Source organism: Anopheles coustani, chromosome 2 (genome assembly GCF_943734705.1).
Source record: "Anopheles coustani chromosome 2, idAnoCousDA_361_x.2, whole genome shotgun sequence".
In the NCBI taxonomy this organism is placed as follows: Eukaryota; Metazoa; Arthropoda; class Insecta; order Diptera; family Culicidae; genus Anopheles; species Anopheles coustani.
The window spans coordinates 48874070-48887729 of NC_071289.1; the positions used below are offsets into that span (position 1 = coordinate 48874070).

At 43.6% G+C, this 13660-nt stretch overlaps 1 pseudogene; it reads right to left on the minus strand.

Moving 5' to 3' along the window:
• Positions 1 to 1095: 1095 nt before the first annotated feature.
• Positions 1096 to 13204, minus strand: LOC131264508 (uncharacterized; annotated as a pseudogene).
• Between the last annotated feature and the right edge of the window lie 456 nt (positions 13205 to 13660).

The window sequence follows — 13660 nt, forward strand, 5'->3', positions numbered from 1 at the left end:
TGCACCTGTCACCACCGTCGGCACCCATACTCCAACGGGTGCGGGGAGTCTCTCGCAGCCTGTCAGGGCTAATGCGGGAGATTTGGTTGCCACCAACACCGCCAAGCGCCGTCTGGTTGCCCGCTCCCCCCCCCCCCCTTCCCCCCGCCGGAATCCGACCCCACATCCCGCATCGTCCAGGGCACGGCATTGATTGACGATTAATCGGTGCTGATAACGGTACCTCCTAAGTATTGGCTTTACCTCACCAGAATCGCCCCATCGGTATCCGATGATGTGGTTGATCGATTGGTCTAGCGACAACTGGGCACCGATGACGTCATCATAAGGAGGCTTCTTAGCAAGGACAGAGACCTGAGCACTGCCACCTTTATTTCATTCAAGGTCGGTCTGACGCCCCACCTTCGCGACAAGGCTCTCTCGCCGGCCACGTGGCGCGTCCTCCCCACCGCCGATCTCTGCCACTAAACAACCTGCCGTCACTTCACCAACCACCACTTTGGATGCACCACTGGACCCGGAACTTTCCCGGTCTCCGACCGTGCTGGAGCTTCACATGCAGCCTTCACTAGCGACCGACGCGTAACTGAGCTCAGGCAGCTCTCACTTCATCAAACTCTTTCAACATCATCATCATCAGCTCCGGTGGCACGGAACTTCGTACACTCACCGGCCCCCGCAGTCACCTTTCCTGCAGCAACGCCGATTCATTGTTTTTACCAAAACGTAAGGGGCCTGCGGACGAAGACGAATGAAATCCGGCTGGCCCTTTCCGAATCCGTCGCGGATGTTATTATTTTAAGCGAAACGTGGCTGGATAACGACATTCCGTCTGCGATGCTGTTTGATGCATCATTCTGTGTATTCCGTTGCGACCGAAATCAATCGAACAGCAGGCACTCTCGTGGCGGAGGAGTCCTCATTGCATTTTCCCAGCGGCTCCCATCGTCTCCCGTGAATCTCCCTGCTGGCGCACTGGAGCTAACCTGGGTGCGTATCCAGCTGGACCAAGCGTCGCTCTTCGTGGGCGCTGTTAACATCCCGCCTGACCGCTGCTCGCCTTCCGTCATTGATGAGCTCCACGACAATATCGGGCTAGTTCGCGAACGTGTCAAACCGTCCGATCACGTACAAGATACCAATAAGAGTGAGAGAATTAGTCGAAGACATTTCTCCTTGATCCTTGAAATTTGGTGCCAAATCAAAACTACACGTTACTTTCACTCCATGAACCGTCAAACGAGGATAATTCTTTTGACCCTGTTTAGGAGCTACATTTATTGATGCAAATTCCTTAGACCTGGCTGCTACTTGCTCCAAGCATTTAGAGCCTTTTCTTACACACCTTTTAAGAAACTGCAAATGGTTTTCAAAGTCCTACGCAGAGAAGTTTTCAAGTTGTCCATGTACTTGCACGTCTTCATACATGTGAAGTAAATTATGGACGTTACTAGTCATATGTGTACGACCGTAATAGGTGGGAAAATCTTTCACAAATTTGGCTATTAATCTTCCAGCAACGGGCCATAAATGTTTGTAGGCAGAAGAAGAAAAATAGTAACGCCACAAAAATAGTGAAGGTAATGGTTATATCCTTCATTGTGCATAAAATCTTTGTATATAACAGGACTGATATAGTGCAAAAAAGATCTAAATTCAGTGCCTTTCCAAAAGTGAAGGGAATCTAGAGCCCGAAACGGTCTATTAATTTCACACGGCAATTTTGATTGATTTAAAAATTTTGAAATGTGCACCTTCTGGTCACTAGACCACTGATTAAAACTCATCATTTTATGGGTTAAAAATCTCTGGAGCAACTTTCGACTAGCACCTAAGTCAATCAAATGTAGTCGATCAGCAACTGGAACATTTTTTATCATATCCAAATTTGCAACATCCTCTAGAGGCGTGCGGATTACTTTATGATGTGCTCTGTCTTCTCTAGCACGAAATCCAACATCCGTGCGAGGTGCTGCACCTACACCTTCAAAAATTACTTTATTTTCCGGCTGAACGTGGATGCCAAGAGTAGAGCATTTAGTGCACCCATGTTTAGCCGAAAACGACATCACCGATTTAATAAAAGATCGCGCTGGCGAATCGGCTATAAATGCGCTAACGCATACTGACACTATTTTGCCAAAAAAATTTAGGCCTGTTAGTTGCAATTCATTCAACTCACGAACAAGTGGCCGCAAAAAACTCTCTAAGTTGTCGGGTTTTTTTTGACCACTAAATATACCGGCAACAAAAATGGGACAATCCTTCAATTCTTCAACTTTCACAAGTATTGGCCAAAATTGAGTTGACGAACTTTTGAAAAGAGGTAGCCCGTCAATAAAAATTTGAAGCTTAAAATTCATTGCTTCAGGAATGCTACCGTTGAAATAGTTTTTAAGGGCGACTTCAATTCCCTGGTACCAAAATTTTCCACCGGTTACTTTTTGTATTTCATGTGCAACTTTAGGAGTTCTCACAAGGGTTCGGGCATCTTTTGGAAGATCAGGATGACCGAACTTCCTTAAGATTGCCAGTAGCAAATTTACAAAATTTCGAGAGAGTTGTCCTTCTATTGCTAAATAACGCAATGCCTCCATCAGGGTTTCAAATTCATCCAAAAAACGATAGCCTTCGTCCCAAAACTCTTCACTTGTACTACTTGTGGTCGGAATGTCTGGAAGTTCCTCAACAACTTCAGAATCAACATTTTCTATATTATTGTTAGTAGTTACGTTTCCACTACCGCTACTCTCACCAACGCTATCCGAAGTGTTAATAACACGAACATCTAAAAAGAAAAGAAAGACAAAAAAATAAGAATTAGAAAAGACTTTTTTGCTCTGCTAATATATGACGAACATATTTTAATAGCGGTATATTTTAACACATTGTAAATTCGATTACGGTACCACAGTTCACTTTACGTATGATTTATATCGTACCCATGTCTCAAAGTTATTTTAATACACTAAACATCTTTCCTCGGGCCGGGTTGTATCTAATGCACGTATAAACATTATTCCTTTATGCACTTTTTAATCATATAAGAACCGAAACCGGTAGTTCACAGTTCCACATATATCACAGGCTTCACAAATTTCGTTCACTTTATAAATATATAATATTGTATAAATAATACTAGAGAAGTTTTCATCACATTTGCTTTGCGATGTCGGCCATTGTTGAACTTACCACCCAGGCTACCCGTTGTCGGAGATATAATCTCCATCTCCGCTTCTACTTCCTCATCAAGCTCCGCGATGTATCGAAGTGCCTTCCTGTATTTCGATGATCTTGATGCCATTTTAAGTTGTTCGTTCTACAGTTGATCGTTCTACAATTAAAAAGAAAAATTAGTTTGTGCTGCTCTGCTTGCTTGGTTGCTTCTCACCGCGTCACTGAACTTGTCAAATTGCTGGCCGAAGCGTCGAGCAATTCTTGCACCAACACAAGGACAATGCACCAGTGTAAATACACGGGTCACTATTTTTCGCACACCATATTGGATCGAAGCAGAACGTTCATTACACAGAAGAGCAAGACAGAAAAAAATAGTCTGTATGAGTAACAGGGATGGCATGTTCAGTGTCTTGTGTACAAGGTGGAAAGTATAGGTCAGGGGTGGTTGCGGATGGAGGAAAGTACTCGAAATTGCCTAGCGGGACCTCCTCCTGTTAGGGGATCTAAACATCCCCCACATCGACTGGCAGCCAGCGGTTGCATCAAGCTCCTACGTGCCGGCCTCCTCCACGCACACCGCACGATTGGTCTTTTATCGATTCTTGTCCCTCAATTGAGATCGCCGTGTCTAGTTTTGATATTGTAATTTCGTCGTTCCTTTCCGATTGCTGTCCTCCTCTACGCCCTCCCCCTGATCCTCCCTGGTCCAACAGGCAACTTCGCGCGTTGAAGGCGGATGTAAAGCGTACGCTCCGTATTTCCAACCGTGTAAACAGCGAGCTCCATAAGAGGGCATATAAGTATGCTTCGGCTGCTTACCGCGGTCTCAATCGGGGTCGCTATGGAGTGTACCTTCGGCGCCTGCAAGCCCGCTTCTCATCCCATCCCCGCTCCTTTTTGGCGTCACGTCAACTCCAGGCGGGGCTCTTCCTCCCAACTCCCCTCCTCCCTGTCCGACGGTAATACGACTGCGTCGACCCACGCTGAGATGAGTGGGCTCTTTACCGTACATTTTGTGGGAAATTTCGTTGACCCAGCGCGGTCTTATGTGTCGATTGCTAGGGCGATCTCTGGGGTCCCGGCTCTCTCGACATTGCTCCACTCTGTGCCAGTTGGCAATGATACTGTTCTGTCTGCACTCTCTAAAGCCCTCTTCCTCCCCTAGTCCCGACGGTATCCCTTCTTGCGTTCTTAACCACTGTTTAAACATGGCAGGAATTCCTGGTGGCGGGAACGGGAAAAAGTAGCCCAGTTTCGACAAAATATCCAGCGAGAACGAGCTTATTCGTCCGATCTGTCGAAGTGAAGCTTTGTTTACGTTTTAGTTTGTTTACGTGATTCAAATTGGCGGCAGGTAAAAGAGGAATTGTGAATCATTATCTATATCTATAAAATTCTTGTGTCACGGTGTTAGTGTTCAAACTCCTCCTAAACGACTGAACCATTTAAACTCAAACTTTGCACACACGTTCCTTAGGTATGAGAATAGGTTTTTAACTATGTCTCATATCTGTAAATTTTATACTTTTTTAATTAATTACAATTTTCTATCGTCATACATTGGTTTGTTTGTTTTGTTTACATTCAGCAATGACACATAAAGTGAACTACAACAAGTATAAACGGACACAGCAACATGCCTTTTGACATACTGTGGTGGTGAGTTTAATACAAAAGTGGTGAATTTAATTCAAACAAGTCGTTTCATATAAGTGACGATAGTAAAATCTTTGTTAATTTTTGGTAATAATAACTAATGTTGTTAATTGGTGGTAGTAGAATATGTGTTCAAATTATTGTTGCTTAGAGCAGTGAGAAAACCTTCTCATTTACCAGTGTTGTGAAAACGAATTTCAGTATAGTTACTACAGCGAGGCTATGAACTCGCGAGTAGGGACGAGCATGCTTATTCGTCACGTTTACATGCAATCCAATGTGGCGTAAGTTTTACTGTTACCAGGACAAAATGCGGCGCATAGTCATGATAGAACAAAACGTGTGTTCAAACATTAATGTCGCTGAATTTAGTCCGACAAGCTATGATTAGTATCGAGGATCGTTGCATGGTAATTAAAAATGGATATCGTTTCTCACAACGTATCAATGTTGACTGATGAACAAGCATATGTTTACGAACGCATTATCATGGCAGTATCAACGGGACAAAGTGGTATCTTTTTTTGGATGCCCCAGTCCGAACTGGCAAAACATTTCTCATATCGCTCTTGCTTTCCAAAATACGAGCAAACAATGACATTGCAATACCAGTTGCTTCATCTGGAATTGTAGCTGGAAATGGAGGTAGAACGACGCATTCATCATTTAGGCTACTTCGAAACATCAATAGGAACACAAAAGCCGTATGAAACAACAAAAATCAATCACTCATGGCCTAGGTCATGCAACAGTGAAAAATAATTATCTGGGAAGAATGCACCATGGCAAAGAAGCATTCTCTTGAGGCGCTGTACAGAACACTCAAAGGCGTGAAGTGTAATAAAGATTGTTCCAGTAATACAGTAGATCCCTGCAGTACGCTATTCTCGATATACGCGAATTCGCAATACGCAATTTTTTACAACTGACAGCCCATAGGGTTGCTCGACTTCTATTAGTCAGTTTTACTTTGTTTTGGTAGAATGAAGTTTTTAATATGCACTTTTTAACAGAGATATAATGAAACAATGGAAAAAATGGAACACTTATTAGTTATTTGGATAAAAGATATGTTAAATAAGCGGTTTCCTCTCAGTGTCAACTCTTCAATATGAAGTATAAACTATATGGCAGAGGAAATCCCCAATACGCGAATCGATATACGCTATTGCGTTCGGTCCCAAACATTCGCGTACTGCGGGGACCAACTGTACTGTGTTTCTCCTCTCAGGTGATTTCAGGCAAACTCTTCCCGTAGTGCCACGATCCACCTATGCTGATAAGATCACCTGAACTTGCCTTACTCATCGGTGTTGTGGAGCAATATTGAAAAACTTTAACTAAGCATAAACAGGCACGTCCAAATGCTACAGGATCCATCAGCTTTTACTTTCTCCAAACAGTTATTAGACATCGGCAATACACCTTAGCAGATTCTTAAAAAGCTCTAATAGAAACCCAATTTAGAAAACTAATATGTACGTCATACATGGCTTACCAGGCGTACATAAAACATCGTTCATTCAATTGGTCTGCTTGATTATTAACAAAATAAGGATGATAATCATTAGCAGCCTCACTATAAGCTTTTTACGACGTAAAAAGTGTAAATACAATGAAATTAATGTACTTAAGAAATATAATGTGACCGTTAAACCAATTTTTAACAACATCAAACGGGTCAGCTAGTCAAATATAAAGATTATGAATGGTGATGTTGAGTTCCTCCTCCAAAATTTTGCGTAGAAGACTACTCGCATTTTGGTTTCTCTTCAACAACAATCGGAGGAGATTTGCGTGCGGCACAAGAACGCTCAGGCACTCTTTGTCGCGGGTGTTCTCCTCAATCACTTGGATGCCCCTTCCCTCCTGTCCACAATCCATTTCTATGCCTCATCTCGCCCGCTACGTGATAGACCCTCGTTGGCTATCCCCCGTCGCCTCACCCGTTACGGCCAAAACGACCCGTTCCTCCGCGCACTGTCTGCCTTCAATGACGTTTACAGTCTGTTTGACTTCAACTTCTCTATTTCCCAATTCCATTCTCGTCTCCTCTCTTCTCCAGCTTAGTCCTTCCGTTCGGTGACCCTGCGTCCTCTACCCTTTGCTAATTTGTTGTAATTAATTTTAAGTTTAGACTGTAGCGCCTTTATGTAGGCACTAAGCAAATGTATAGTTTATAGTTATAGGAATTAAAGTTATAGGAATTATAGTGAGATACTAGTGTTAGTGATAGGAATTTATAGTTATAGGAATTATAATTAGAGAGGGCAGGGCAAACAGGGACAAAGGATCATTCGCGAGTCAAGCAAAACTAAAACCGGGCCGTCAACCGAAACTAAAGCAAAACGCGCGTTACGAAAGATCAAAGAGGTTACTAATAAATAAACTTCTTAAACTAAAGGTACTAAACTTGATTTTTCTTAGTTTTCTGACGTCTTCGTATCGTAACGTTCGAACTAAAGTTTAGTTTGGAAAGATTTGGAAGAACATTTCAAGACGTTATAAAGGCCTCGAGGCGAATAACAGTAAGAGCATAATAAAATAAAAAAAAATTCGCATCTAGCGAAGGACTGCAAGTCGGATGGGTCCTGTCGCACGTGTGGGGAGCGTCATCTGCTAAACATTGCTTTGACGATATCGATCGTATGGCGTCGCAGTTGGTGCACGGGTCGATTGTGGCAACCGCCCAGTGGAAGATACAACCGTTCGCGACTCAAATGGAATTCCTGATCCTAAATCCTAAACCCATCGGCGGACATCCCAACGACTCCCACTGACGTGTATTCCTGGAGGATGCCGGTCGATGCAGTTTTGGCGGATCCATCGTTCTACATCTCAGGCAGAATTGGCATCGTCATCGGGGGAGATGCGTTCTGGGAAATTCATTCCGGAAAGAAACCGTCGCTTGGCAAGAGACGTCCGTGGCTGGTAGAGACTCCCTTCGGTTGGGTCGTTGCGGGTAATACACCCCACTGGAAGCAGGACACCCCACTGGAAGCGATCCTGAATCGATTCCGGGAAAGCGAAACCCTTCCCAACGAAGCCACGTATTCGGCAGAGGGCATCTCTGCGAGAAACATTTATTATTTTTACATAGTCTAGCGGATCGTTTGCGACGCGAAAACGGGTCGGACCACGCAAGGGGGATTTTTGAAATATTTCCGGCGCCTGGTCCGACCCGTTTTCGCGTCGAACTGCGCGGGCACGATGCGCAGTAAATTTCGACCCGATTTGACAGCGATGACGGGCTGTCAGATTCAAATTTGATGGTGGGTTCAAATTCAAAATAGTGGGTTCGAAAAAAATTATCCATCTAGGTTCAAAAATAATATCCTCTCTAGGTCTGGTTTCCCTCCTCATTCCGCTATCTTTCCTCTTTTTTCTCTTAGCCTCTACCTGAAATGCACACTTGATTCGATATTCTTTCTTTTTTTTATTGTCACGGTCGTGGTTAACAGTGGTAGTGATTACATTGGTGATAGCTGTTGAAGAGAAATTTTGATTGTTTGGTTAGTGAGGATTGAACACTTATCGTTATACATACCATACGATGCGCAGACCGGTTGATCTATCGGCAATGTTGGAAAGTGTCTTGTTGATTGTCTGTTTTATTTTACGTAACGATGGATACATTTTCTCAAAATTGCACTCGCGCGAAATAAGGTGGGTAGTATAAAATCATGAAACTAGAGGTTGGAGTTGAAAAATTTGACGAAGTTTGAGCAGTTTAATAATGAGTTTGATTTTTCCATTGTGCTGTTTTTAGATTTTAACAGTTAATTGACGGTGACTGCAGCATGTTTTGATCAGAAAGCACCCGCCAATAAAGTGTTAAGTGTGGAAGTATTCATGCTATGACATCCACCGGGACAATCAATGAGAAACCCACCGAAACAACTGTAAACCGGCTCTAGACATTCCATCGTCACTGTGTACCTTTTCAAATTCCACCAGCATCGACAAATAACGGTAATTATTGAAATCACGTTTCAAAGATATAACTTTTTATTTGTGCCATTTATAAGACAACTACTGTGTATCATTTATTTTTATCAGGAGCTTTCAAACGCAACCTTCACAACCATTAATATCATACCAGCATCTAAGCCATCGATTTCTGGCAAGTGAATCAAAGAACAAATCTTCTTTCATTTGTTGCATGAGTTTTGTCGTTTGCAAGGCTTGCTTTACATTGAGTTTGAGTCCCATTTTATCTTTCCCAGTGTTTCGTTTCACCAGCCAGCAGTCGCCTCATGATGCTAAGATCGATAAGATGCAAACGATCCGCTACCACGACATCCTGGACTATATAAAAAAAAATTAAATCTTAAAGAGGTGTCATCGTTCTTTGGTGTTCTGGATAGGCGCCTTGCCTGAATCCTCCATCAGTTCGTTGTGTTGCTTGTATCCCAGAAAATACAATGATACGAGCAACGCTGCCGTATTGACCTACGACGGTACATTTCTGGCAACTGTTATAACGAGCATGTCCTACTACACCTGTGAAAATTAAATGAAAGAAAAATTAAATACATGTGAAATTGTCTGCAGATAAGTTTTGTAGTCAACCTGTTATGAATGCTCTTGCTGAAGTGTCTGCAATAATGGCCTTTAGATGTATCGACACATGTTTCCCGTTGATGTTTACTCCATATTCCACGAGGTTGTTCATCTCCGTGACCATGAGACGTAAAGATTCCTCAACGTTCGTCGGCTTCCTCCTACTACAGAAAATAGTTCTCGTCATCACTAGTACTTTCGGCATCTCATGGATATTACAAAATATTAGGCAAAACTCCATGATGCCACTTTTATGCAATGGTAATCCATCCATTGATATATGTTGCCATGAATAAGTGTTGCATTACTAAAAAACAAAACAATAAAAATTAGTTATTTACACCCACAATTATATTGCTTCAAAAATGCACCCGATATGATACCAATACTGGCCGCCGCTTATTTCTATTATATTGATCGATGGCTTACGGTTGGTTCCTAATAATGTTCTTGCACTTTTAGGTAAGTTTACTGCCTTAGCTTTTTTCATAAGATCCAAGATCATATCCATGATCCAGAGCGTTTCGTTGTTATCGAAATTCGATTCGCCACTCTTTCGCAAACATTTTCAAGAGATTTCTTGTACAAAATAGACACCAAGCTTTTACAACACACTGCAAGACCGTTTGTTTCAAAATGTAAACAATTCCTCAACGGGCTGTTGCTCACACGCACAAGTCTATGCTGTTGGGAAAATAACGCGAGAGAAAAGGACGGAACGATAGGGCAGACAGCATTTGGATTATCATCAGGTAGTAAGGGGTATGACAAACGGTGGAAGAGTGGTTGCGGGGTAACTCTCCCGTTGTAGAGGGGTTTTTTTGTATGGAACTTTCATGGGTTTGGGTCGAAACGCCATTTTTTCTCTCCTTGGGCAGGCGCCGGAAATATTTCAAAAATCTCCTTGGGTTGCCTATCCCAAGGAGCGCCTCACTTGAAAGTTTACTTGAATCACGAGTACTAGCCCAGCCTCCATTTGAGCCGCTCCTACAATCCTGGCACATCCACAGGAGAGGAGACTCCGGGCGTTTAAGCTCCTGTGTCACCGCTCTGGAGAGTCCTAGGCAGGCGAAGTGAAACTCACACTTGCACAGCCCACTGCAGATGTATAGGCTATCGCTAGCCACCGGGAGAGCGCAGGATTTACAGGTGGCCATATTAAGGCTAGGCAGCGCAGCACTAAAGGCGAATCTGGCACACACACACACGCGATTCAGAACAGAATCAAATGCCGGTATGGGGAATTAATCGCCAAAAAAATCAGCTGTAAGCTGGACTGGAGCCACCCATATAAACCGTCAATAAGCGGGTCGTCAACTGTAGAGTATCCGAAAGACGTTGCGCTGGAATAAACACAGTAGGCAGCAACGAAACACAACGAAAACACGAGACCAAGCGAGAGCCCGAGGAACAACGATCTTCTACGAGATGCAATGTCGATAATGCTAAGGCAATTCCAACAACAATGCTTCTTTGCCACGATGTCGCGTCGCTGCTGCACATCCTTGCCGTTGAATACTGGACACATGGAGTGCGGTGAAAATCACTCGCTTTGCAACAAACACCGTGGTTGCCCCGAAGATTTGTGAATGGCCTTCGGTGACACATTCTGTCGAGAGTTGCCGGCCACCTTGATCGACGAATCCTCTACAAAGGTGAGTTTTTTAGTTGTTTTCAGGATCTGGATCCGTTCTTCGACATATTTCATCATTTCATTTCAAGGATGGTCTCGCGGTCGAACTTCATCAACAGCATGTTTGACAAAGGAGTATCCCAAGTCTCCACCGCTCCACCTTCAGCTTCACCACCCCATTCACATGACGTGTGAACTCGTCTACCAAATTCGTCAGAGCTTCGAAGCTCTCTGATATGACTGTTGGAAGGAAATGGTGCCTCCGCCAATACTCTCGAATGAGACTGCGTATATTATCGTACCGTTTCAACAGCATCTTCCAAGTGACCGCGTAGTTATCGTTTGTAAACGGTGTGTGCTCGAAGGGTAACGCAGCGTCGCCATTTAATGATGATAGCAGGTACTGCAGTTTAGCGATCGCTGACAGCTCTGCTGAATCATCGATCATCGATTCAAAACGGTCGCGGAACGAAAACCATTTTGTAGAATCACCGTCGAAAGTAGGCAGCTCAATTTTCGGAAGCCGAAGATTGGTCGCATTTGGCCGACCAAATGCCATTGTCGAACTTGCCAGCATTGATGAATCATTAGCGTGTCCTTGGGAAGATTCGCCCGGAAGACTGATTTCTGCCGTCTGCATCGCTTCTCCATATCGATCCTTTCACTGATGCACGCTTCTAACGCTTCATTGCTATCGTCAAGCTCTTCTAGCTTCGCCATCGCCGCGAAGAAATCCTCCTTATGCTTCTGAAGCCCTTCCAATATATCTGGCACTTGACCCACTTCATGCTGGGAGAACGTTTTCATACGTTTTTCGAGTGCCTTAATATTTTCCAACGCAATCTTCTTTTTATGCTGGATCGCTTTGAGCTTTTTGTCCATTTCACTAAAAAATTTGGCTCCCTTATTTATTGCTGTTTCTTCATGCTCGCTTGAAGCAAATGCGCGCGAACTCGTTCAAACTGTGATGGCGCGCAAAACGTGATGGCGGTTGGATGACACAGCACTATCGAGCGATGCGGTGTTACGCTGTAGTGCGTTCACTAGATTTGTTCGGAGTCTTGTGAAAACTTCTCTCTTCTTTGCACTGTCGATTTCACACACGTCGAAGTCCTTGCAACTAATCACACTCGGCGACGTAATCGTCGAATGCTCTACCGGCTGGCTTGTTTCTTCGACGTTCACGACGTCAAGAACACCAATTGTCCTTGCGTACGTCGTAAACGTAGACCGATATAATTGTTCGTAAAACAATTTTTGAGTACAACTTTCACTCAAATGTAAGAATTTTCGGATGGTCTTCGTGAAGTAAGGTAACCTTACACCTTGAGTTCCAGTTTGCTACTGTTTATTATTCTGTCAAATATAGTTCATTTGCCTAATTCATTTGACTTAGTTCCTAATTTCCTTATCGTTAATCCTTTTCATTAATTCTATTATCTATTCTAATGATATTCGCCAGAATGTAGGCAACATACTGAACTTTAATTTCCGACAACTATTAAATCTTTGTTAAAGGACCTTTAAAGATTCAACGTTGTATAAAAGAAACGATTGATTTTCAAAACGCAGTGCCATTGACTGGTTTTGAAGGAAGATTTTGAGACGGACTTATCAGCGTATTCATAGCTTCTTTGAGCTAGCAAAGATTTTAGACTTTTGCATTGTGAAAGGAATCAATTTCACCATGTTGAAATAATAATAAAACATGCTGAAGTCTATCAAGCATTGGAAATGTTGCTTGGGATACTCACCCGGTAGGATACGAATGTACTCCGCAATCATCTCCCAATCGGCGTAGAACGCATCTACCGAGATGTACTGTATTAGCTGGACCTTGCTCCAAATCCCCTCTATATCCATGTACTGTATCTTTCCATCCAAGGGATCACCGAACAACTCCTGTCTGAAGGGAAAGAACAGATGGGCCTGCGGCGAGTGGAAAGAGAAATCGAACGTACGTTTCAGATGCCGGTTGATTCGATGTTGCCAAGAAGGCAAACCTCTTACCTCTTCCAAAGAAAAGAACACCGCGTCAACGGCGTACGCCAAGCATTTATGGAACTTCACGATCTTTGGGGTGTACGAGCGCCATTTACCTCGCTCCAGTTCGGCCAACGGTTGGCTTGGCAGGCACAGCTGACAGGATAAGGAATTGCCGGTGGTTCCCATCCTGAAGCAAGTTTTGTGGTAGCTGCGACAACACGTGCTGCAAGTTCGCGATTCACCTTCCAGAGTCCGGTTTCGTATCGGCAGAGAAATCGGGCGCGTGCAACCAGAGGACGACGAATTGGAGCAAATGTTTATTTCGTGTCAACAATCGTGCCAACAGACGACACTTACATTATAAAGCATCGATGGCTTCCGGCACTCCAGGCATTTCCAAGGGGGCTTGTTTGGATGGGTCGGACCCGCACTTTGCTCGTGGTACTTGCGCACGCAGGTCTGGCAGCTTACCAATCCTGGTCCCTTCACCTGGCACCGAATGCATTGGATGATTTCTTAGTCGGTCTAGAAAATGGTTCTACTTGAATTATTTATCATACATTTTTCGCTGGGGTTCTCTTTGAATCAGCCAACATAGTAGAGCAACAAATCTGCATTCAAGGACGTAAACTAACTGTTAAC